At 44.3% G+C, this 22,641-nt stretch overlaps 1 long non-coding RNA gene across 1 annotated transcript in view; it reads right to left on the bottom strand.

Moving 5' to 3' along the window:
* LOC138749386 (uncharacterized) overlaps positions 1 to 22,641 on the bottom strand; it is a 122,743-nt gene that overhangs the window by 11,336 nt on the left and 88,766 nt on the right. The window contains exon 4 of the long non-coding RNA XR_011348602.1: positions 971 to 1,113. This is a non-coding gene — a long non-coding RNA (uncharacterized lncRNA). The remainder of the gene's footprint in view (positions 1 to 970; positions 1,114 to 22,641) is intronic.

A 22,641-nucleotide genomic window follows, 5' to 3' on the forward strand; every position in this document is an offset into this window, starting at 1 on the left:
CATGATGTCTACATCAAAAACTTTGCCAAATTAAAGTAAATCTCTTCTTTCTCCACATGATCCTCGATCCAGCACCCCCTGCAGATTCCTGTGACTATAAAATAAACCCCAAACATTTCCACTGTATCTGCTTCCACCGTGGAATGTGAAAGGTATCTGGGGCAGCATGATTGGCGTAGCGGTTAGCGCAATGCCTTTAAAGCGCCAGCAATTGTGACCGGGTTTCGAATCCTGCACTGTCTGTAAGGAGTTTGGATGTTCTCCCCTTGTCTGCGTGGGTTTTCTCCGGGGGCTCTGGTTTCCTCCCACTGTTTCAAACATACCGGGGGTGTAGGTCAATTGGATGTAAATTGGGCGGCACTGACTCGTGGGCCGAAAAGGCCTGTTACAGTGCTGTTTGTCTAAATATAAAAAATTAAATTTAATAAATTGAACTTGGTATTTGATAAAACTTAGACTATTAAAAAGTTTTCTAATGAAGAGTTGTTCTTCATAGGCTGATTTTAATTTTCATCAGAAAGATAGGAAGATAAGATCTCTGAGACCTTTGAAGATATTCACCATGAAAATAATTTCTGGCTTTTGCCCATCTCAATTTGGTTAACAGAAATTTCTCAATCACAGATTTAAAACTGATCACTGACCCTGTAGCAATTGCCTTTTGCAAAAGAATGTTTTCAATTCCTACCACCAGATACGCATGGAAGGATTTCCTCATTTTATCCTGGAAAGGACTGTCTCAGTTTTTTTAAATTCTGTCTCCAGGTCCTAAACTCTGTACCTAACCTCACCCAGGATGTCAGCTGAAAGCTTCACTCACCCTTTTAAATTCCATAGCACACAGTCCTAGTTTGTGTAATTGAGACATTCTTAACTTCATAAGTACCTTATTGTTCAATAATTTAAATATTTATTGCATTTATACTCTACACTCGATGGTATGTCAGTAGCAAAATAGACCTAGTGTTACCTTACTGCCTGTGGTCTGGTATTTGTTCAGAACAGATACTTTGCTTGTGGCTTTCATTGTATCTAAATCAAATATTGGTGGATGAAGGCGATAGGAGCATTCCTCACATTCCCAATGGGGCCACGAATTTTTCAAAACTGGTTCTTGAAGGGAATTACAAGGCATTGAGTATTAAGCACAAATATTCAGAACTATTTCACACCTCCCTGCTTTGATTGACTTTTTTTTCATCTGACAATTATTTCCTCAAACTCTTACACCATATTTGGTCGATGATTAAATCATGAAGTTTCCTCCAAGCTTTGCCAATGGATTAGGACTTGAAAAACAGGAACTCCTGAGGGCTTTACGGGACTGCCCTGTGGCTTTTATTACCTTCGCTATGGAAGTGATAACACTGTAAAGGTTAGAGAGAATAAAGGGAATTGGATGATGGATTCCCAGAAGATTGGGGGAGGGGTGGGTTTGCAGGTAACTTTAAGGTCATGTTGCGTGATAAATGTGGTTGTATATACCTACCACATCTCCACCTGCACCCTGTTTAAATTGCACATCCCACAGGAACTCTATCCCCTCACCCCTAAAATCATAATTCATTCTTATTTAATTCATGCATCTTCAGGACAGGAGGAGACCATTCGTCCTATCGAGTGTCCCACCACTCAGTTCAATCATGACTCATCTGTATCTTATCTCCAAATACTTCACAGTTCCATAAATTCAACATTCAGGATTGCTTTATTGTCATGTAATAGTACAGGATATGTAATATTACACAAAATTGCCTTCTGCCTGCTGTAGGGCAAAGAGTCGCCATTAATGTTGCCCAGCGACCCTTACAGAATGAGAGAAAGAGAAGCAAAAGAGAGTCCCTTCTGAGTCACTGTGTGTCTATGGATTCATCTCCAGCCCTCCCGCAGCCCCTGCAGCCACCCAGGCTCCTGTTCAATCAATCGGCAACCTGAGCTCCAGATCCAAACCTCCAACACAAGCCTTCGCATCCGAGGCTCCTGGGGAGTCCTTCTTGCTCTCAGTACTCTCTCGTATCCCGGCTCTAATACCTGGTTTCCATGAGCCAGTCTCCAGCAGCCCCCAACTCAGGTGGGTTCCCTGGCTATGAAAGTCTGCCACAGTCTGTGTCGGGTCCCTCAGCTGCTGAGCCCCTCGCTGGTCTACTTCCATGGTCACCATCCTGTAGGGTCCATCAGTTGCTGAGCCCCTTGCTGGTCCACTTCCATGATCACCATCCTGAAGGGCCCATCAGTTGCTGAGCCCTTCGCTGGTCCACTTCCATGGTCACCGCCCTGTAGGGACATCTCTGCTTCTCCTTCTCAGTGGAGAGTATTCTTCCCATTTCTGGTGTTCTGCACCAGTCCATTGCTCCCCAGAGTCTGCAACCACTTGTAGTCACTGTCGAATCATAATGCCTTTGTTCAAGTTTAGTTTATCTCTATTTTAAAATTTTCTATTGATCAACACCTCCCCCAACCTTCCACCAAACCCAAAGGTTTGAAACCCAAAGGAGAGAATCCCAGATTTCGAAGAAATAGTCCTTGTCGTCAGACCTGAATGGTCCATCTTTCATTTTAATGTGTTGTCCCTCTTATTCTAGATCTCCCCCCAGAGGAAAGAATTTCCCTGATGGGGCTCAACAGATCAGGCAGCATCCATGGAGAAAAGTGGACTGTCACTGTTTTGGTTGAGACTCTCTCTCAAAACTGTGGTGGGAAGGAGAGATAAGAGGCATTAAAAGGAAGCAGAAGGGCTGGGGAAAGGCCAATAAATGGAATATTGAAAAAAATGGAGGTGAGAGAGGTGGAGTGAAGAGACATGTTGTTCCTCAAGTTTATCTTTGGCCTCACCCTTGTTATGGATGGAACTAAGAACAGACAGTTCCCAATGGGAATGGTGAGGGGAATTAAGATGGCAGACCCCCAAGGACAGAGAGCAGGTACATGGCAAAGTCAGGGTGCTGGATGCTGGGACCTACCTGTTGTCAGGGTGGTGGGGAGGGGCTATTGGATGCTGGGACATTGGGACCTACCTGTCGACGGGAGGGGGGGTGCTATTGGATGCTGACCCCTGTTGACCATCTGCCCCTCCGATGTAGGAGATGTGTCAAGCATCACTCCTAGTGATGCAGCCGGCAGTGGATGGAGAGTCATTAGTGTTTGTCAAGCTAGATGCTAGTGACACAGGAGGGGATGGGGATGGGTCCGATGGCAAGCGATGGCCACCATCGAATGGGGGGAACAGCACTTCAAATGGGGGGCAATGTCCACGGATGCCTCCCCCTTGACGCCGACCCTGAACAAAATTGTTGGGATCAATGGGCATTTGGTCTCATCACACAATCAGCATTGAATGCAGTTGGCTTGGTTGGATGAGGAACACATGAAACTCTTCTCACGTGGGAGGTTGCTCGTGACCCTGGATGGAGTTAGAAGGGGGAGAGCTAGGGACAGGCCTTGCACCTTCTGCAGTTGCAACAGGAAGTGCCTAAGGGGGCGAAAGGATGCTTGGAGAAGGAGCAGACAAAGTTCAAAGTTCATATTTATTGTCAGAGTACATACATGACATCACAAACAACCCTGAGATTCATTTCCTGTGGGCCAGGAAGAATTTCTACTTATCGCTAGTGCAAAAAGATTGTCCTCCAGAAAAGATATGTTGGCATGTAAACAAAGAAAAGTCCAAACAAACTGACTGTGCAATATGGAAAATTAATATTCAATAATAATTAATGTGCCAAATAAGAGTCCTTACATGACTCTCAGATTGAGTTTAATGTTTAGGAGTCTGGGAAGGATTTGGAGTCTAGAAAGTCACAAAGAATTTGGCCTCTACAAAAGGGTATGGAGGGCAGAAGTGTTGAAGAATGGTGTTCTTGGCGCGGAGGTGAAAAGTGAGGATGAAAGGACCTCCGAGCCAAACACAAGTACTTTGTCCTCAGGTGCTGGAAGAAAAATGAATCATATTCTGCCTGGATCCTCTAAATCCCAAAGGCATGAATACTGAATGTTCCAATTTCAGGTGTTATTAGGCAGGAGTTCCAGGATTTCATTGCAGTGGCAAAGAAGAAACAGTGATGTACTTTCATATCAAGATGGTGCATCTAAGTTTATTTCCTGGTCTTTTTTGAGATACAGAACAAGACCATTCATCCCATCATATATCTGGTGGGTCTAAAACTTATAATAATTTCATGTCAATTTATGGGAGATATTTACTGCTTTTTCCAAAATATTTGTAAAGGAACTTTAAGATTTCACTTGCAAAAAAAACAAAAGCTGGTGCATCTAAAATGTTCATTCTCATTTTATTTAGACACAACCCAGCAACAGGGCCTTCCAGCCCACAAACCCGCGCTGCTCTCATACCCCAAATAACCTACAGCCCCCAGAATATTTTGAAGGGTGGGAGGAAACAAGAGCACCCAGAGGAAACCCACGCAGACACGGGGAGAAGGTACCAACTCCTTACAGAATGCCGTCCGTAGCACTGGAATGGTGTTGCGCTGACCACTACACTAACCGGGCTGCCCCAGTAAATTATTTTTACTTGAACTCAAAGTCCATAGCTGCCATGATGGGATTTGAACTCATCTGTCCATCAGCAGTCTAGAATTCTGACAGCAAACCCAGTGATTTAGCCACCACCCTAGCAATCATGATTTATGAACATGTGCATTTAATTACCCTGAAGTGGAATGGTTATTGGGCAACCACAGTGGTCACCTTAATGTTACAATATCCCCCAGAGACCAAAAAGATTAATCATTATTTTATTTAATTATTTTGCGAAATTAGATTGTGGTAGAAGTATGGGCTAGAAATTCAAAGAAACAGTCCCATCAGCCCATTGAGCCTGGCTCCACTATCAAACACCCATCCTTCTGTTCTAGCTCTCACCAACACACTAAAGAGTAATGTACATTAGCCAGTCAATCAAAACATATGGGGGTTGTAGGGTATAATTGGATGGCACAGGCTCGTGGGCCAGAAGGGCCTGTTACCTAAATGAATGAAAATTAAAACTAACAAGCACATCTTTGAGACGGGGGGGTGGAAACCAAAGTACTTGGAGGACATCCATGCGGTCACAGAGAAAACGTGCAAACTCCACAGAAACAACGTGCAAAGTCAGGATTGAATCCGGGTTGCTGGAGCAAAAACTCTACCAGAATTGCCACTGAGCCGCGAGTAGAGTTCAATGGGATAAACACTTGCTAATTAGCTTAGATAATATGGATTTACATGATCAGAGCTGATATGAGTAATTCTCCACACACACACACACACACACACACACACACACACACACACACACACACACACACACATTCATTGATTTGGCCACTGGAAGAGTTAACATTGCAGAGATTCTGCACACCTGAGGTTATCTATCTTATGCATCTTGGAGACTCGCCACAATTTTCCATTGTGGCTTGTGCCACAAGAGAGATCTTCCTGCAAGAATGAAGATTAAAACAAAGTGAAAATAAAGAAAAAAACACAAGAGTGTGTGACTGAAAGAAATATAGCAAATGTGCACTTGAAAAAAGTTGGTGATGATTGGAAAGATTTTCTTTGCAGTGATAAATGAGATATTATGGATATGCTGAGAGTGTGCAGCCGGGGGGGGGGGGGGGGGGGATTGCTTCAACATCCCATATGATTTACCGCACCTCTAAAGGCTTGACACTCACTCTGTGTCACACTGCAGTCAGTCTAGATTTTGTGTTCACCTATCTAGAATTAGGCCTGAACCCCCTACTGACACAGAGGTGGGAGACCACCCACTAATCCACTGTCAAATCACCCATCACACCTTCACGATTTTGCTTATCAGTCCACTACCACTGTGGTGCTTTCAATGTGTGATCCAATGCACAAAGCTTTAGTCACAATCCCAAACCGATGATCATTGAAAAACTGTTGATAGAAACAACACATTTTGGAAAGCTACTTGCACTGTATTTGGAAACCCAGAGGCAAAGACTCAGACATAAACTCTTGAATTTGAAGTCAAATAATGAACTAAAAATCTAGCACCAGTAATGGTGACCTGAGACGATATAAGACTGGCATAAAAAAACATGTTCACCTTTTGAGAACGGAACCTTTTTGTCCTACGTGCAACAAATGTGGTTGACGACTCATTTCTCTTTCAGATTTGTTTTTAAATCATCTTTTTATTCATTCACAGAATGTGGATGCCTCTGGGAATGCCAGCATTTATTGTCCATCCCTCGTGGCCCCAGAACCGAGAACGATGTTCAGAGTCAACACAACCGTGGGTCTGGTGACACACATCACCCAAACTTGGCCAGGATGGTTGATTTCATCCCAGTAGATCATTAGAACCACAGAAGATGTTTTGTGGCCAACTTCACCAGACTTTTAACTCCCCACTAATCCCCAGCTGCCATACTATGAATCAATTAAAAAAAAACACAAAGCTGGAGAAACTCAGCAGGTCAAACAGTGTCCTTTATGTAACAAAGATAAAGATACAGAACCAACGTTTTGGGCTTCAGCCCTTCATCAAAGTATGTGCAAAATGTAGACAGGCACCTGAACAAAATAGTGGGGGGTGAGGGGCAGGGGGAGCAGCACAGTCCCACAGGCAAGAGGTAAAAGGTGGATAAGGGAGGACACACAGAGGAGGGGGGGATGGCCCTGTGAATGGAGAGGGAAGGGGATGGAGGAAAGAAGACAGAGGGATGGGAAAGAAAGGGTGAATGGGAGAAACCGGAGAAGTTGATGTTAATGCCAACCTGTTGGAGAGTGGCCAGATGGAAAATTAGGTACCTCTCCTTCAATTTACGGGAGGCTTGGGTTTGACAGTACAGGAAGCCATGGACAGACATGTCAGCATGGGAGTGGGGCACGGAATTGAAATGATTGGCCACTGAGAAATTCCTGCCACTGATGCAGACAGAGCGAAAGTGCTCAGTGAAGCGATCTCCTAGTGTGTGGCCAGTCTCTCCGATGAAGAGAAGACTACAATGGGAGCACTGGTTGCAGTTGTTCGGGGCCCTCACCAGTCCTTCCAGGTGGATCAACACTGCACTTGTGAATCTGCAGGAGTATGCTCCCCATATTACAAATCAATCTCCAGTTTCTGTAGGTGACCTGAAAGGCTGATTACTTCCCAGAAACCTTACCATTTCTTTAAACTGAGTCTCGAGAAAGGCTCCAACACAAATACTTGACTGTCCATTTCTCTCCACGGAGGCTGCCTGACCCGTTGAGTCTCTCTAGCTTCCCACATTTTGCTCCTCTTTTCACATCTGCTTGTAACAAACTTGTTCAAGGGATGTGGTCACATGAGTCAGAACGTGGTATCATTCAGCCACAGTAAAGATAAAGTTATTGTAGTCTCAGTAATTCCATCCGATTTGTATTTCTTTAAATTGAGCTTAGTGTGCGGGTCTGTGATTATTCTACTTCAGATTCAGATTCAGATTTATTGTCAGAGTACATACATGACATCACGTACAACCCCGTTTCTTGCGGACGAGGCAGAATGACCACTTATTGGCGGTGCAAAAAAAAAGGATTCAGCGTACACATGTAAACAAATAATGAAATGTAAACAAATTGACTGGGCAGTACAGAGAGATGAAGAAAATAAAGTGTAAAAATAAGTCCTTAAATGTGTCCCTGATTAAGTTTGTTGTTGAGGAGTCTGACGATGGAGGGGGAGCAGCTGATCCTGAACCTGATGGTGTGAGTCCTGTGGCACCTACACCCCTTCCCTGATGGTAAAAGCAAGAAGTGAGAAGAGAGCATGTGCAGGGTGATGTGGATCATTGATGATCGCTGCTGCTCTCCGATGGGTGCGTTCCATGTAGACTTTCTTGATGGTGGGGAGAGCTTTGCCTGTGATGTCCTGGGCTGTGTCCAATATCTTCTGCAGGGCCTTTTACTCTGAGGTGTTGATTTCTCCATACCAGACTATGATGCAGCTGGTTTGCACACTTTTCACCACATATCTGTAGAAATTTGCCAAGGTTTCTGATCTCACACCAAACCTCCATGGACTCATGGACTCCTCTGCCATCAGAGGTGCTGACATGCTTTCTCTAGAGACGGGACACAAGCATTCCCAAGCTTAGTTAAAGTTCCATGGTCATGTTGAATGGAGGCATAGAATAACTCTCTAGACCATTGCTATTGCACAGTATTAGGAGCCACTAAATATCTTTGCAAGGCTTCATTCCCAGTGGAAATATTGGACAGGAGCGTGTCTTGGAGAACAATAGAATCAGTTAGATGAAGCTGTGCTTATTTTGAGCTTGTGAAGGTAAAAGAACAGCTAGTTACTTCCTAACCAGGAGACTAGTCATGTCTTGGAAGGAAGGAAGATTGCCCATCTAGTTGGTCCAATCTGCATGTGACACCATTAAGTGCTGGGTGGTTGGCTCATTGCTCTCCAGAATGATCTCACAAGTCATCCAGTTATAAAAATGATGGCAAGGGATTGGCAATGAAAATGACCTTGCCAATATTGCCCACATCCTGAGAGAAAATTAGAAGAGCAAACATTAGCTTGAGCCAGCATAGAATGGATAGATTGTGCTCTGTATCCTGGCAACTGCCGCTGAGGAAGCAAATGAAAAAGTATTTGCCCTTTAAATTATTTCTTTCCGGCCAATAATTATTCAACGCAATTGCAGAGTCACAAAAGAAAAGTGTATTCAGTTATAAGTAGGTTCCCTGTACAAGCAGTGAGAAAGTAAATTTGGAACTGGTTTGACACTGTCCTGGAATGTAACAACAGAATCCCAAAAGGTTAAAGACCATTCCTTGCTTCTTATTAACTGCTCGCTTCTCAGGCTTTTTGGCTTTGACCTGTCAGTTTGATTTTCTGTAGCACTGGAGCTCTTTTCAACAAGCCACAAGAATATTCTGGGTCCCCATTCAAGTAAATCATCTCACTCGCTTGCCAAAATCCATAGCAGCTCTGTGACAAATTAACCCCCTTAAACTTACATACCACTTTAAGTATTCCCTATGCCATAGGTGCTCTATGATTAGTAAGGGATTGCTTAAGGTGTTAGTTATGTCAGTGGAAAGAAAAAGGTTTGAAAACCACTGTTTTAATCGTAGCTAATTGACTCGCTATTTGCATGGTTTTATGACTCCAATTGTCAATGACAATTTTTCTCAAGCAAAATAGTTCAGTAACAATTGGGTTCTCAACCATCCCTTCCCGCTCATGTACCACCTTAAGAAATCCCTTACTGATCACAGAGCACTGATGGCATAGGGATGACTTAATCTGGAATGTGAGTTTAGGGGGGGGGGGGGGGGAGTTTGAAAACCACTGTCTCGAGAACATTACAGAAACCTCAAGATGCTCACAGATGGGAAAGAGGTAGAAACTCCCTGATTCCACCATCTTCCCTGATTGTCTTCCTTGTTCCTAAAGCTTTAGCAAGGACAGTGGAGCTTTCCTGGATTATTTTCCTTTTCTGACTAGAAATCCACCCCACTAAGGAGAAGGTGGAATGACAGTGTGAAAACCAGACACTTCACATGTCCTGTCATCCCTCACCAAATGCAAGTGTTGGCTGAATGTAAAGGAGGCAGGTTTGACCTGCCTTCAGTCAAAGCCACACACAAAACATTTTGTCCAACACTTTGTAAACATCGGCTCAGAGATTTCTGTGAGAGTTAAAGGAGCAGAAGCGGGCCACTAGGCCCATTGAGTCTGTTCCGTGACTCTACACCAAGCTCATACCTAGTTCCGATTTCCAACCTTTTTCCCATATCCTTTGATACCTGTACTAATAAGCTTCTTGTCTATTTCCTGTTTAAATATTCCCAGTGATCCGACCTCCACTGCTTTGTGCGGCAGTGAGTTCCGCAGACCCACGACCCTCTGAGTAAAGAAGTTCTTCTTCCTCTCTGTTTTAATTGGATACCATCAATAACTCCAAAAGACTGAAGTTATGTAAAACTTTTAGGCTTTTATTCACGATAGAATGGAGTCATGTCCATGCTGGTCAACCGTCCTGAACTAGGGAGGGGGCTGTGGGAGGGGCCACTGGTACAATCAGCCAATGGGCATGCCCAGACAGATAAATATACAAACAGTGGTTTACCACAATTGCAACTTATTCCATTTCTTTTGCTCGCTTTTGATATTCAAGGCTGAGAAATTGCCACAAGGGATAGAAATTGGAAACTTGATTTAGCGATTCAAATGAAGGGACCGTCAGCACCCAGAACTGAAATACAGTGAATCATATAAATTAGATCCAGCTTCAGTTTCATTAACCCACAGAAACTTAGCAGAGAGGGTACACTTTAACCCTTCGTGACTGTGCCAATTCTTCCTGCATTTTAGGAGGGATAAATCAGAGATCCTTGGGGAATCAGAAGCGAAGAGGGTGAGGAGATTTAAATTCCTGGGAGTCACTATTTCAGAGGATCTTTCCTGGACCCAACACACTAATGGCAACGTGAAGAAAGCACGTCTGCCCCTCTAATTTCTCAGAGTTTGCGGAGGTTTGGCGTGACATCGAAAACCTTGCCAAACTTCTACAGATGTGTGGTGAAAAGTGTGCTGACCAGCTGCATCACGGTTTGGGTTAGAAAATCCAATACCCCTGAGTGTCAAGCCCTCCAAAAGATAGTGGACACAGCCCGGGACATTACACTATTAAGAACATCTGCAGGGAACGCTGCCATCGGAGAGCGGCAGCAATCATCAAGGATTCACACCACCCAGCACACGCTCTGTTCTCGCTGCTGCCATCAGGAAAGAGGTCTAGGGGCCATAAGACTCGCACCACCGGTTCAGGAACAGCTGCTACCCCTCCGCCATCAGACTCCTTAATGACAAACTCAATCAGGGATTCATTTAAGGACCCAGCACATTATTTATTATTGAATATTTATTTTTTGCATTGCACAGTTTGTTTACATTTTCTCATTTGTATACAGATCTTTTCTTAAGTACAGTTTTTTTTGCACTATTGGGGAAGCAGAGGATTGGTGCAGGGCACCATATAAAGGGCAGACCACCCCCGTTTGAGAAGGAGAAGCAGAGGAGACAACCCACGGGACGTGACCATGCCAGCAGACAAGTGATGGGCTCTGCGACTGAAGAACACACAGGCGGGCAGGCTGTTGGTGGCTCGAGATGAAGAGCCCACATAGACCGTTTGCTGCTAGCAACTGTGGTCAAGGGTCTCACACCAGGCTGCAGACGACTGGAGACTGGCTGGAGACTGGGTGAAGGGTCACCAGGGATCGGACCCAGGACGCGAGAAGGTACCGAGTTTGCTGGAGGCCTCCTGATTGTATCAGAGGTGTACATACGGAGCTCACGTTGCCAATGGTTTTGAACTAATATCTGTGTGGCTGTGGAGTTTGCGGGAGCACTGGAGGTGAAGCCAAGTGACTCTGGGGAGACTCTCATTTGCTTCTGGCTGTTTCTGCTGATGGTCAATCTTTGTCTGCCTTACAGTCGACTAAAGGAAATTTCATGTAATATCACATTTTCTGTTTTATCACATGACAATAAAATAATCTTGAATCTTGAAGTATAAATTCTGCCGTGCCCGCAAGAGAAAAGAATCTCTGGGATGTATGCGATGTCATGTATGTTCTCTGACAATAACAGTGGGCAGGTAAGAATGCAGCAATCACTGTTCCTGCGGGTAGGCAACCTGGGAGACTGGTCCCACCTGCCCGCTGTCAGTCACTACCCATATAAAGACTCGAGCCGGCCCCTTTGGGAGTCAGTCGGGTACATGGAGCCAGGAAGGTACAGAGACCTGGTGTGTATAAGTTTAAGTTGATTAAAGCCTGTTGTACAGTCTGTGGACTTGGTGTCTGAATTCTTCACACAGCAATGCTCACATAACTCTGAACTTTAAATTAGTCCCTCTCTGTATGAATATGTCCTAACCTCACTCGGACACCTCCTTTTCCGAGATTTTGTATTCTGTGCAAAAGGTTTCTTCCCGTCAGTCTTATCAATTCCTCTGAATTTTATGAAAACTCAACCAATCAAACTACCCTCAACCTTCAAATTCCAGGGAATACAACCTTAGTTTCTGAAAACGTTGTGGCAAATCTGCATGGAACTCCATCCCAGGTGCAGGACCCAGCACTGCCGACAGTTCTCCTGGCATGGTCTAACTAGGGGATCACGTCGTTCTACAATAGCTTCTCCACAGTGGAATGGAACTCCATCCCAGGTGCAGGACCCAGCACTGCCGACAGTTCTCCTGGCATGGTCTAACTAGGGGATCACGTCGTTCTACAATAGCTTCTCCACAGTGGAATGGAACTCCATCCCAGGTGCAGGACCCAGCACTGCCGACAGTTCTCCTGGCATGGTCTAACTAGGGGATCACGTCGTTCTACAATAGCTTCTCCACAGTGGAATGGAACTCCATCCCAGGTGCAGGACCCAGCACTGCCGACAGTTCTCCTGGCATGGTCTAACTAGGGGATCACGTCGTTCTACAATAGCTTCTCCACAGTGGAATGGAACTCCATCCCAGGTGCAGGACCCAGCACTGCCGACAGTTCTCCTGGCATGGTCTAACTAGGGGATCACGTCGTTCTACAATAGCTTCTCCACAGTGGAATGGAACTCCATCCCAGGTGCAGGACCCAGCACTGCCGACAGTTCTCCTGGCATGGTCTAACTAGGGGATCACGTCGTTCTACAATAGCTTCTCCACAGTGGAATGGAACTCCATCCCAGGTGCAGGGCCCAGCACTGCCGACAGTTCTCCTGGCATGGTCTAACTAGGGGATCACGTCGTTCTACAATAGCTTCTCCACAGTGGAATGGAACTCCATCCCAGGTGCAGGACCCAGCACTGCCGACAGTTCTCCTGGCATGGTCTAACTAGGGGATCACGTCGTTCTACAATAGCTTCTCCACAGTGGAATGGAACTCCATCCCAGGTGCAGGACCCAGCACTGCCGACAGTTCTCCTGGCATGGTCTAACTAGGGGATCACGTCGTTCTACAATAGCTTCTCCACAGTGGAATGGAACTCCATCCCAGGTGCAGGACCCAGCACTGCCGACAGTTCTCCTGGCATGGTCTAACTAGGGGATCACGTCGTTCTACAATAGCTTCTCCACAGTGGAATGGAACTCCATCCCAGGTGCAGGGCCCAGCACTGCCGACAGTTCTCCTGGCACGGTCTAACTAGGGGATCACGTCGTTCTACAATAGCTTCTCCACAGTGGAACTCCAGTGCTCCAAACTAGCAGTTCATTAACCCATTGATTACTAAACCGTCCATGGCACTTTACTGATCTATATGCATGGACTCCTGAATCTCTTCGGACCAACACTCCTTACAGATTTTCATTTTGTAAAGGTATTTACGTCCAGAAGGCAGCATCTCACTCGTATCTCCAATTAAAACTATTTGCCTCAAATTTGCCACTCATGCAGTCTATTAAGTGTCTCTTAATACTTCATTATGATACCAATCTTGTGTTATCAGCAAACTGGAGTCTTTATCAATTATTCAAGTCCATTATAGATGCAGTGATTAACACAGTGCAACCACAAATTCAGAAGCAGGGTCAGAGAGCATGATGTCAGCGACCTCCAGAGATGGAAGCACAACTGGAAACTCAATTCTAATGGTTAAAACAAGCCCCGTTCATTTCCTTTGATTTTTAGTGTGCTTAAAAATGTTTTATGTTCTGGTCTCGAGGGTTTGGTGTTTGTGCACAGATCTAAACAGTAAAGTCCAAAGTTGCAGAGTTTTAATGGCAGATCATCAAACAGACAGCTCTAGGAAAGACCAGTGAGTGTATATGGAATTGAAGTTTATTGGAACATGTACTAAGATACAATGAAATGCTCTGTTTTGTGTGCTATCCAGGCAAGTTAACTCATACTTAAGTAAGATAGTAGGAACCAGAATTTATTATCATAACGTCACAAAATGCGTTGTTTTTGCGGCAGTATCACAATGCAAATATTGCCGTAAATTACATTTAAAAATGAATGAATTTGTGCAAAAAAAAAGAGAAAGTGCAAATAGGTGGGCAACAAAAAAAGTGCAGCATTTCAGAAAAAAACTTTACTTGAAACAGTGCATGGTGTATCATCTGTCATGAGAGGCTGATAACAGTGAGAAATAAACTATCTTTGAATCTGTCGTGCTTTCAAACTCATTTGGGGAGAAGAGGGTGGGACATGGATGGGATGTGTCTTTTAAATAGAAATCGAGACAGAGTCAATGGTACATGGACGGGAGGGGTATGCAGGGATGTGGTCCAGATGCAGATCAGTGGGACTAGGTAGAATAACAGTTTGGCCCAGTCTAGAAAGGCCTAAGGGCCTGTTTCTGTGCTGTAATGTTCTATGGTTCAATGGTTCTAAAATCTACCCAGAACCTGGTCAGGGCATCTGCTTGTTTATTCCATACTTTCTCCACTCTCTGGCCTCTGGGTTCCCATCAGGTTCACAGTTTATGGCTACGAGAGAGAAAAAAAGATTTCTGTTCAATTTCCTGCACTGAGTACCCCATCTCCTGCTCTAACTCAGGATTCCCCCAAGGTTACAAACCCCTTTACTTCTCTCAGTGCTTTAAGGCCTTTTGAAGTGATAGCTGTGTTTAGGGTGATAAAAACTCCTTGATTTCCTGCTGTTCTTTTGATCGAGTCTCGCAGCACAAAGAGACCATCCTTTAAGTGCCCACACTCTCTCCAACGAGCACTAGACTCCTGCTCTTCTCTGCAGCCACCAACAATGCTCCCTTGGCAAGTATCTATCCTTCAGAAAGTTTGCATGATGAGGGCTGGGAGTTAAGATTCTTCTGCGGATTCAAATCAAAACTCACAATTTAAAGGCGATTCAATCATCACGGTACTTTTATTTTATTCATAATTTTAAATCCGATAGAAACAATGATATGTCAAAACCATTGAGCACACCACTTAGTATAGGAGACAGGAGAAAAGGAGAAAGCCTTAAACCCATTGAACATGTTCAAAGTAGGCCTGACCCCAGGCTCTGCTCATCTCCAAAGCCCTTGCCTCTCCTTCACACCAAGAACCCTAGATAAATTCAACAACTCAGCTCTCATTGCTTTTCGAGAGAGAGAGAGAGAGAGAGAGAGAGAGAGAGAGAGAGAGAGAGAGAGAGGGGGGGGGTGGGGGGGGAGGGTTTCATAACCTTCTTAGAGAATAATTGCTTCTCCTCTCCATTAACTCTAATTCGAGAAGGTAGGACAATGGAGTTGAGAGGACAAATACATCAGCCATGACTTGAATGGCAGAGCAGACTCAATGGGCCAAATAGCCTGATTCTACTCCTACTTCTTATGGTCTTCCGATTCTAGATTTTTCCATGAAAGTAAATATCCTTTCTTGTCAATTCCCTTCAGAATATTATTTTCCAATATGGTCATATCTTGCTCAGTCATTCCTCAACAGACAGCCACTTCAGATATTATTCCAGTGAACCTTTTCTCAAATGTCCCTCATACAAGTATATTCCTGCTTAAGTGAGATCAAATCTGAGGATATGCTTTTTTCCATGGAGAACCATAGAGTTCTACAACACATCGATCCTTGCCAACCAAAGTGCCTTCCTATGGTCCTGTGGATTGACCTCTGATCCAATGCTCTTCAGATACTGTACCGCACTGTGATGAAGCTAGCCAGAATGCTCCTGTACAAAGTTCACAGTATGGTGGTTGGCAGTCGCTGTTGTGCTTTCCTGACAAGTGAGAAGATGTTGTGCGTCCAGGATAGGTCAATTGTCAAGTGGACTCCAATGAACGTTGTTATTATGTAGTGGAGGGTGGTCATTCCTGTGGTCCCAAAGTCCACTTTGTCTTGTTCACAATGAGACTCAGGTTGGTACTCTCGCACCATTTCACGAGATTTTCCACCTCTTATCGGCAGTGCGACTCATCGTTGTTGCTGATGAGGCCGACGACTGTCATCTTCTGTTCTTGTCACCTTCCAAAGCCTTTTCGTGGAACTGGTCCTCTCATCCCTGGGACCATGTCTTCTGTGCATCCTTTCCTAGGGGCCTCACTGGAGTCAGTCCCTGACCTGAGGACAAACCTCTAATTTTGAAGTATGCACCTTACCTCTTTGTTTTTGCACCTTGTCCCCCGGTTTATAAACCGGTAGTGTCCACGTGGCTTCCTTTAAAGGGCCACACCCAGTCTTGAGCCATCTCCATAGACCTTTAGCCCCGATGGTCAGCTGAACTAGGAATGTTGGCCTCCAAACTTGCTTTCCACATCTAAAAACAAAATGCTTAATTTGTTTTTAAGTATCTGAATTGTATTGCTGGAAAGGAATAGGAATAAATATGTTTTTCTGTGATTGTGTGTTGAAGAGTGGGTGGAAATCTGAAAAAAATGAAATAATGGTTTAAAAACAAGAGAGAGGAGAAAGTAATTGCTGATGTTGGGCAGAGATTTGAGACAAGAATGAATTCAAAGAGTGTGCCTCACAATGTTCTTATTATACTTGTGGCAGTATCTTTCAAAACACGCTGTTATTCCATTAATGAAAAACAACATTGCTTCCTGTGACATAACACACTAGCAGCAAGGGTCTTGCATCTCCCACTTTTTTTGGACTGTTTCTGCGGTTAGGAACACAGTAACTCCCTAAGACCATTAGTCCCGCGGATCTGTCCCACTATTTAATATAATTTTACGTTAAAATGAGGATTATTTACATTTTTATGTTGTTCTCAATTCATTATTTATAAAGTTGCCTTAAATTAAAACGTCAAATCTTGTCATCCCTGTCAGTGTACACCATTATATTCCCCTTCTCTAGGGCCTCCGGGCACAGAAGAATCCTCGGTAGAGGGGCACTGAGGTGGAACCCTCCATGGCCCACAGCCTGGAGCTGTGAATGGCCACCTAGTCCAAGCTCAGGAACAAAAAGATGAGGAGCTTCCCTGACTGACCCAGTACCCCTGAACTGGGCATCCAAAGATTCAAGAGAGTGGGGCTGAAGTGCACCTAGAACTTGAGGACTACCCCTCGAATACTCAAACCTTACTGTTGGATGCAGGATGGTACGTCTGGATGGCAGATGAGGGTGATGAAATGGAGAGCGTGCAGGGGAAGCCACAGAGAACATCTCTGACATCTGTTTTAATTCATTTGGTTTCACATCCCTTAAGACACTAAAAAAAACAGAAGCAGGAGCCAGCCATTTGGTCCCTCATGTCTTCCTTGCTGTTCAATAAGGTCACAGATGATCTTTTATCTCAGCACTACTCTCCTACACTAACCCACTGCACTAATAGCCTGAATATGTCTGAATACGTCTCAGGCCTGGCCAGTACTTGGAAGGGAGACTGCTGCTGTAGGGGTGCTGGACAAATTGGCGACTCTCTGTCTGCCTTACGGTAGACAAAAGTTAAAGAATTTCATGTATGTTACATTCTAAATGTAGTATCATGTGACAATAATGAAACTTTACCTTTACCCCTTATCCCTTTTTTCTTTTAATGTCTAAGAATCTGTCCTGGAAGTACCTAACATTGGAGTCTTGGGTGGAAATTTCCAAAGGCTCACTATCCTCTGATCTATTTTTTATCTCCATCCAAAGTGGCCAACCCCTTAGATTAAGACTGTGGTCACTGATTCTAGATGCCCTGGCAGGGTATTATCATCCAATGCCTCTACACAGACATTATATATTTTAATTAAACACCCCATTAAATAAGCCAGTCTGTGTAATTTTTCCTTCCATAACAAGCCAATCATTCAATGAACCAAGCTGGTGAATCTTGGCCTGTTCCTTCTATTACAAGTATTTCCTTCCTGAGGTAGAATCGCTGTACATAATATCCCAGACAGCTTATCTAAGCAATATGTCTTTACTCTTGTACTCAAATCCCTTTGCAAAAAAAAAAGCCAAAACATCCGCCTCCTAATTGCTTGCTATACCCACGTGCTTGAATTCAGAGGTTTACACATAAGAAAATCCTTCTGAACACCAACACTTCAATCCTACACTTAGTAAGTACTCACTTTTTTAAAAAACTCAAAATAGATGACCTCACAATTTTCTACATTATGTTCTATCTGCCATGTTCTCACTCATTCAGTAATTCCATCTACACCCCCCTGAACCTTCTCTGTACCCTCTCCTCACTATTGATTGAGATTGGAAACAGTTTGTTCCAGGGACTGATCCCTGCTATGCTATATTGATCATAATTCTCCAATCTGAGAATGATTCATTAACCATTCTTCAATCTACACCAGTATGCTATCCCACTGCTGTATACTCTGAGTTTCCATAATATCTTGTGGGCCACCCTGAGGTCTTCTGAAATTTATCACATCAACTGGTTCCCTCTTATCTGTTGTGCTAGTAACAAACTCAAGGATATTAAATGATACATAGAAGATAAAACCTTGCAGTCACTTGCTAACAGTATCATTGCCCTATTCATTCTCTTTCAGACCACAGAGTTGATGGGAATAGAGGGAGAATAGAATGGAATTCATGTTTGGATGTGGTAACTTGTCAGAGCCAACTCCTGTGCATAATCTGACTCCGCATTTCAAAACAAATGAATTTATTTTTCATAAAGATGGTTACGAGGTAGGAAGGGTCTAGTATTTTTTGGTAGAAATGTAAGTTGGCACAACATCGAGGACCAGAGGGACTGTAATGTGCTAACACGTTTCAAAATACACAGAAATGCTGGAGGAACTCATCAGGTCTCACTGCATCCAAAGGAAGTAACGATATATAACCGACATTTCCGACGAACCCTTCCTCATGGTATGTGAAAGACTGATGAAAAGGGAAATGTGGGAGAGGGAGGACAACAGACCAACAGACAAAAAGTGTTAATTGGATGTGACAAGAGGACAAGAGAGAAGAAAGGTGAGAACTCATTGGTTGTTTTTGGCTCTGTGAAAAGAGATAGAGGGAAAAGGGAAGAGAGAGACAGGCAGAGAGAGAGAGAGAGAGAGAGAGAGAGAGAGAGAGAGACAGAGACAGAGACAGAGAGAGAGAGAAATATCATGTATCACAAATATCGATGGCTCAGTAGTGGAGAGGATCAACAAATTCCTGGGTGTCAACATTTCCAAGGATCTGTCCTGGAGCCTCTATGTTGATGCAATCATAAAGAAGGCTCGCCAGTGCTATACTTTGAGAGGTGCTTGAGGAGATTCAGTACGTCATCAAAGCCTCAACTTCTACAGGTGTACCATAGAGAACATACTGATTGGTTGGATCACGATCTGGTATGGAGGCAGCAAATCTCAGGACAAGGAAAATCTCCAGAGGGTTGTTAACTTGGCCTGCGACACCACAGGCACCAGACTTCACTCCATCGAGAACATCAACATGAGGCAGTGTATTAAAAAAGCAGCATCTATCCTCAAAGACCCCGACCACCCAGGCCATGTCCTCTTCACTCCGCTACCATCAGCGAAAAGGTACAGAAGTCTAAAGATGAGCACTCAGTGGCACAAGGACAGCTTCTTCCCCTCTGCCATCAGATTCCCAAATAATCAATGAACCAAAGACACTACCTTACTTTTCATGCACTGCTATTTAAATTTTTTATATTATTCTTGATGGTCCATAATATGAAAGCTGTGATGTTGCCATAAATCACCAAATTTTGTGACTTATTCATGACAATAAATTCTGATTCTGATTCTAATGTTTTTTACATAGATATTACGTGATTTTTTTTTCCGTTCTGTTCTGAAGTGTCTCCCTACCTTCCGGCAGTGGCCGTTCACACAGGAACGACAAAACTCCAAATATCCATGAGTTTAGACAGAATACCTGAAGTAAGGTAGGTAAAGAGCTGCTGTGTCGACATCAACCATGACGCATAATATACATGCGACATACAGCGCCACTGTGGTGACGTTGTCAGTGACGTCCTAATCATTAGCCCGTGTTCATGGATCGCCTGCAGTTCAGTTTAGACCGCAGGCGATCGTGAAAATGTCTAGGGGTCGAGGAGGTAAAATGTCGGAACGGGAATGAGTCCCTTATTCCCGTTCCAATCTTCTTACACAGACTGCATTCTGGGAAATTGGGAATAATTTCCTGAAGTGCACCAGCTGTATAAAAAACATAAATGCTAATGCCATCTAGTTGGAGGGTGTTTCTGAGCTGGACTGGAGAAAACTCAGCCAAGACTAGTTGGTGCGGAGCACAATGTACAACGCTCCTCTCAAAGAGGAGGGCGGGCAGCACCTAGTGAGGGGGTTCACACCCAACAGTTAGAAGGTGGATAAACAATATATTCCCCAAATGCCCAACAGCATTTCGAAGTGCAAACAGAAGTATCATATTACAGCCAATTAATGCACAGCAGACTCTCACCAACACAAATGTGATAATTACCAGATAATCTCTTTCCACAGTGCTGGATAAATCTTGGTCAGGTTCCCAGAGAAGACTTTCCAGTCCTTCCATGGAACAGGACCGTGCTTGTGAAAGATAGGTGGGACCTTGTTTTAACCTTACCAGAGACAGCACCCCATTGTCAGTGCACCTCACTGAGATGTGTGTTTACTTCCAGTGGTGGACAGCGGCTTACCCCATTGCCATTAACTCTGTAATCCACGCCTGCAGATGTGGGAACTACAAGAACAAACTCCATTGTCCCTGGGCAGAGAGTATGATGGAATTCAGCTGGAAGTAAGTCCACACAGTTCACTCCCAATAACATGGTCACAATTTGCCATTACAAGGATTCAATTATTTGAATCAAGCACCATAATCACATAGCAAAAGTGAATAAAAATCAGTCTGTCCTGTCAGCACCTCTAGAACCGATAATAGAATATTCTGAAATTTTAACTGCTTATCTCTCCATTGTTGCTGCATGGTCTGCTGAACATTTCCAGTATTTTCACATCAAGTGTATTGTCACCCGAGGGCACAAGTACAACCTAATGAAACACCGCTCTCTGGCAAAATGCACAGACACACAACCAGGCAGACAAACGATACATACGCAGGACAATAATTCATATCGACAAACAAATACATAAATGTTGTTTTGTAAATATGAAGAGTCTCGGATGGTCAGTGTGAACAGTTCCTTTATTCATTCAGCGTTCTCACTGCCCGTGGAAGAAAGTCTTCCTCAGCCTGGTGGTGCGGCTCTAATACTCCTGCATCTTTTCTCCAACAGGAACAACTGAAAGATGCTGTGTGCAGGTTGGAAGGGGTCCTCAATGATTTTGCGTGCCCTCTTCAGACAATGATCCTGGTAGATCACGTCGATGGAGGGTAGGAGATTTTCTGTTCTATCTCAGCATTTGAAATAGCAAAGATAACAAATTTCAGACAATTTCCTGTTCCCAGTATTCTCCCTGAGTGAAAATGAAGAAATAGGTCACCTTCACAACTCAATGATCCAGATTTTGGGATCAACCATTTAATCAATCGTACTTGCCACTGACTGTGAAGGAAGCTGTTGTCACCGCCTCAGAGAGGTGGACTTCTTCTTTTCCCATTGACTATCGAGTGCCAATCCAAAAGGATCCATCACAGCCAGTAGCCCTGGTGTCAAAATGTGTCTATCTCTTAGAGATAGAAAACAAAAAAAAGTATTTTCAAAACATTTCAAACATTATTTGCAGGAAACAAGTAATAAGTATATAATTAGTTTTGAAGCTGAAATATCATAAATGATCACTGTAAACGAAAAAATATGAAATAAATCACAAAATTCTGCAGACACCATGGTTCAAGTAAAAAACACACACAAAATGCTGGAGAAACTCAGCAGGTCAAACTGTGTCCTTTATGTAGCAAAGGTAAAGAGACATAACCAACGTTTCGGGCTTGAGCCCTTCATCAAAGTATGAGAAAATGCTGGCAGGTGTCCGATCAAAAGAGGAGGGGGGAAGGGGAGGTGGCAAAGGCAGGAGGTGATGGGTAGAGAAAGGAGGGAGGGGATAGCAGCAGTGAGGTGGAGGAGGGATGGGTGGGCGGAAGGAACTGGAAGGACAGGAAAGGGGGAAGGGGAAGAAAAGGCAAGCAGGTTTAGTGGAAGGCAGTAAAGTCAATGTGTGGTGGTACACCACTGGCCTACTGCAGGGGGCAACCTCTGTACCTGAAGGAATGTAAGGGGACAGGACAACACCTGGCTGGCTGTCAATCAGTCGGCCTGGATGAATCAAGCCCCACCCGGTCGGGTGTCAATCACCCTCCGGGATATAAGCCTGCGCCGGCCTCCCGAGGCCTCACTCAGAGTTGCTGCAGCCACAGCCAGCCTGGCTCTGTGGATTAAAGCCTGTTGTACAGTCTTTATCTTGGTGTGTGACTGATTCTGGCTAACAGTGCACCACACAATGTTAATGCAATTTGGCTGGAGGATGCCCAGACAGAAAATAAAGTGTTGTTCCTCCAATCTGCAGATGGTCAAGGTGGGATAGAACACAAGGCCATGGACAGACCTGTGAACGCGGGAGTGTGACTCAGAATTGAAATGGTTGGCCACTGGGAGGTTGCTGTGGTTACGGACGGAGAGGAGGTGCTGAGCGAAGCGATCTCCCAGTCTGCGACTGGTCTCTCCAATGTAGAGAAGGCCACAAAGGGTGCACCGGATGCAGTAAATCAGCCCTCTAGATGTACAAGTGAAATGTTACTTCACATGAAAGGCCTGTTTGGGGCCCTAGACTGTGG

The sequence above is a fragment of the Narcine bancroftii genome, chromosome 14 (genome assembly GCF_036971445.1).
Source record: "Narcine bancroftii isolate sNarBan1 chromosome 14, sNarBan1.hap1, whole genome shotgun sequence".
In the NCBI taxonomy this organism is placed as follows: domain Eukaryota; kingdom Metazoa; phylum Chordata; class Chondrichthyes; order Torpediniformes; family Narcinidae; genus Narcine; species Narcine bancroftii.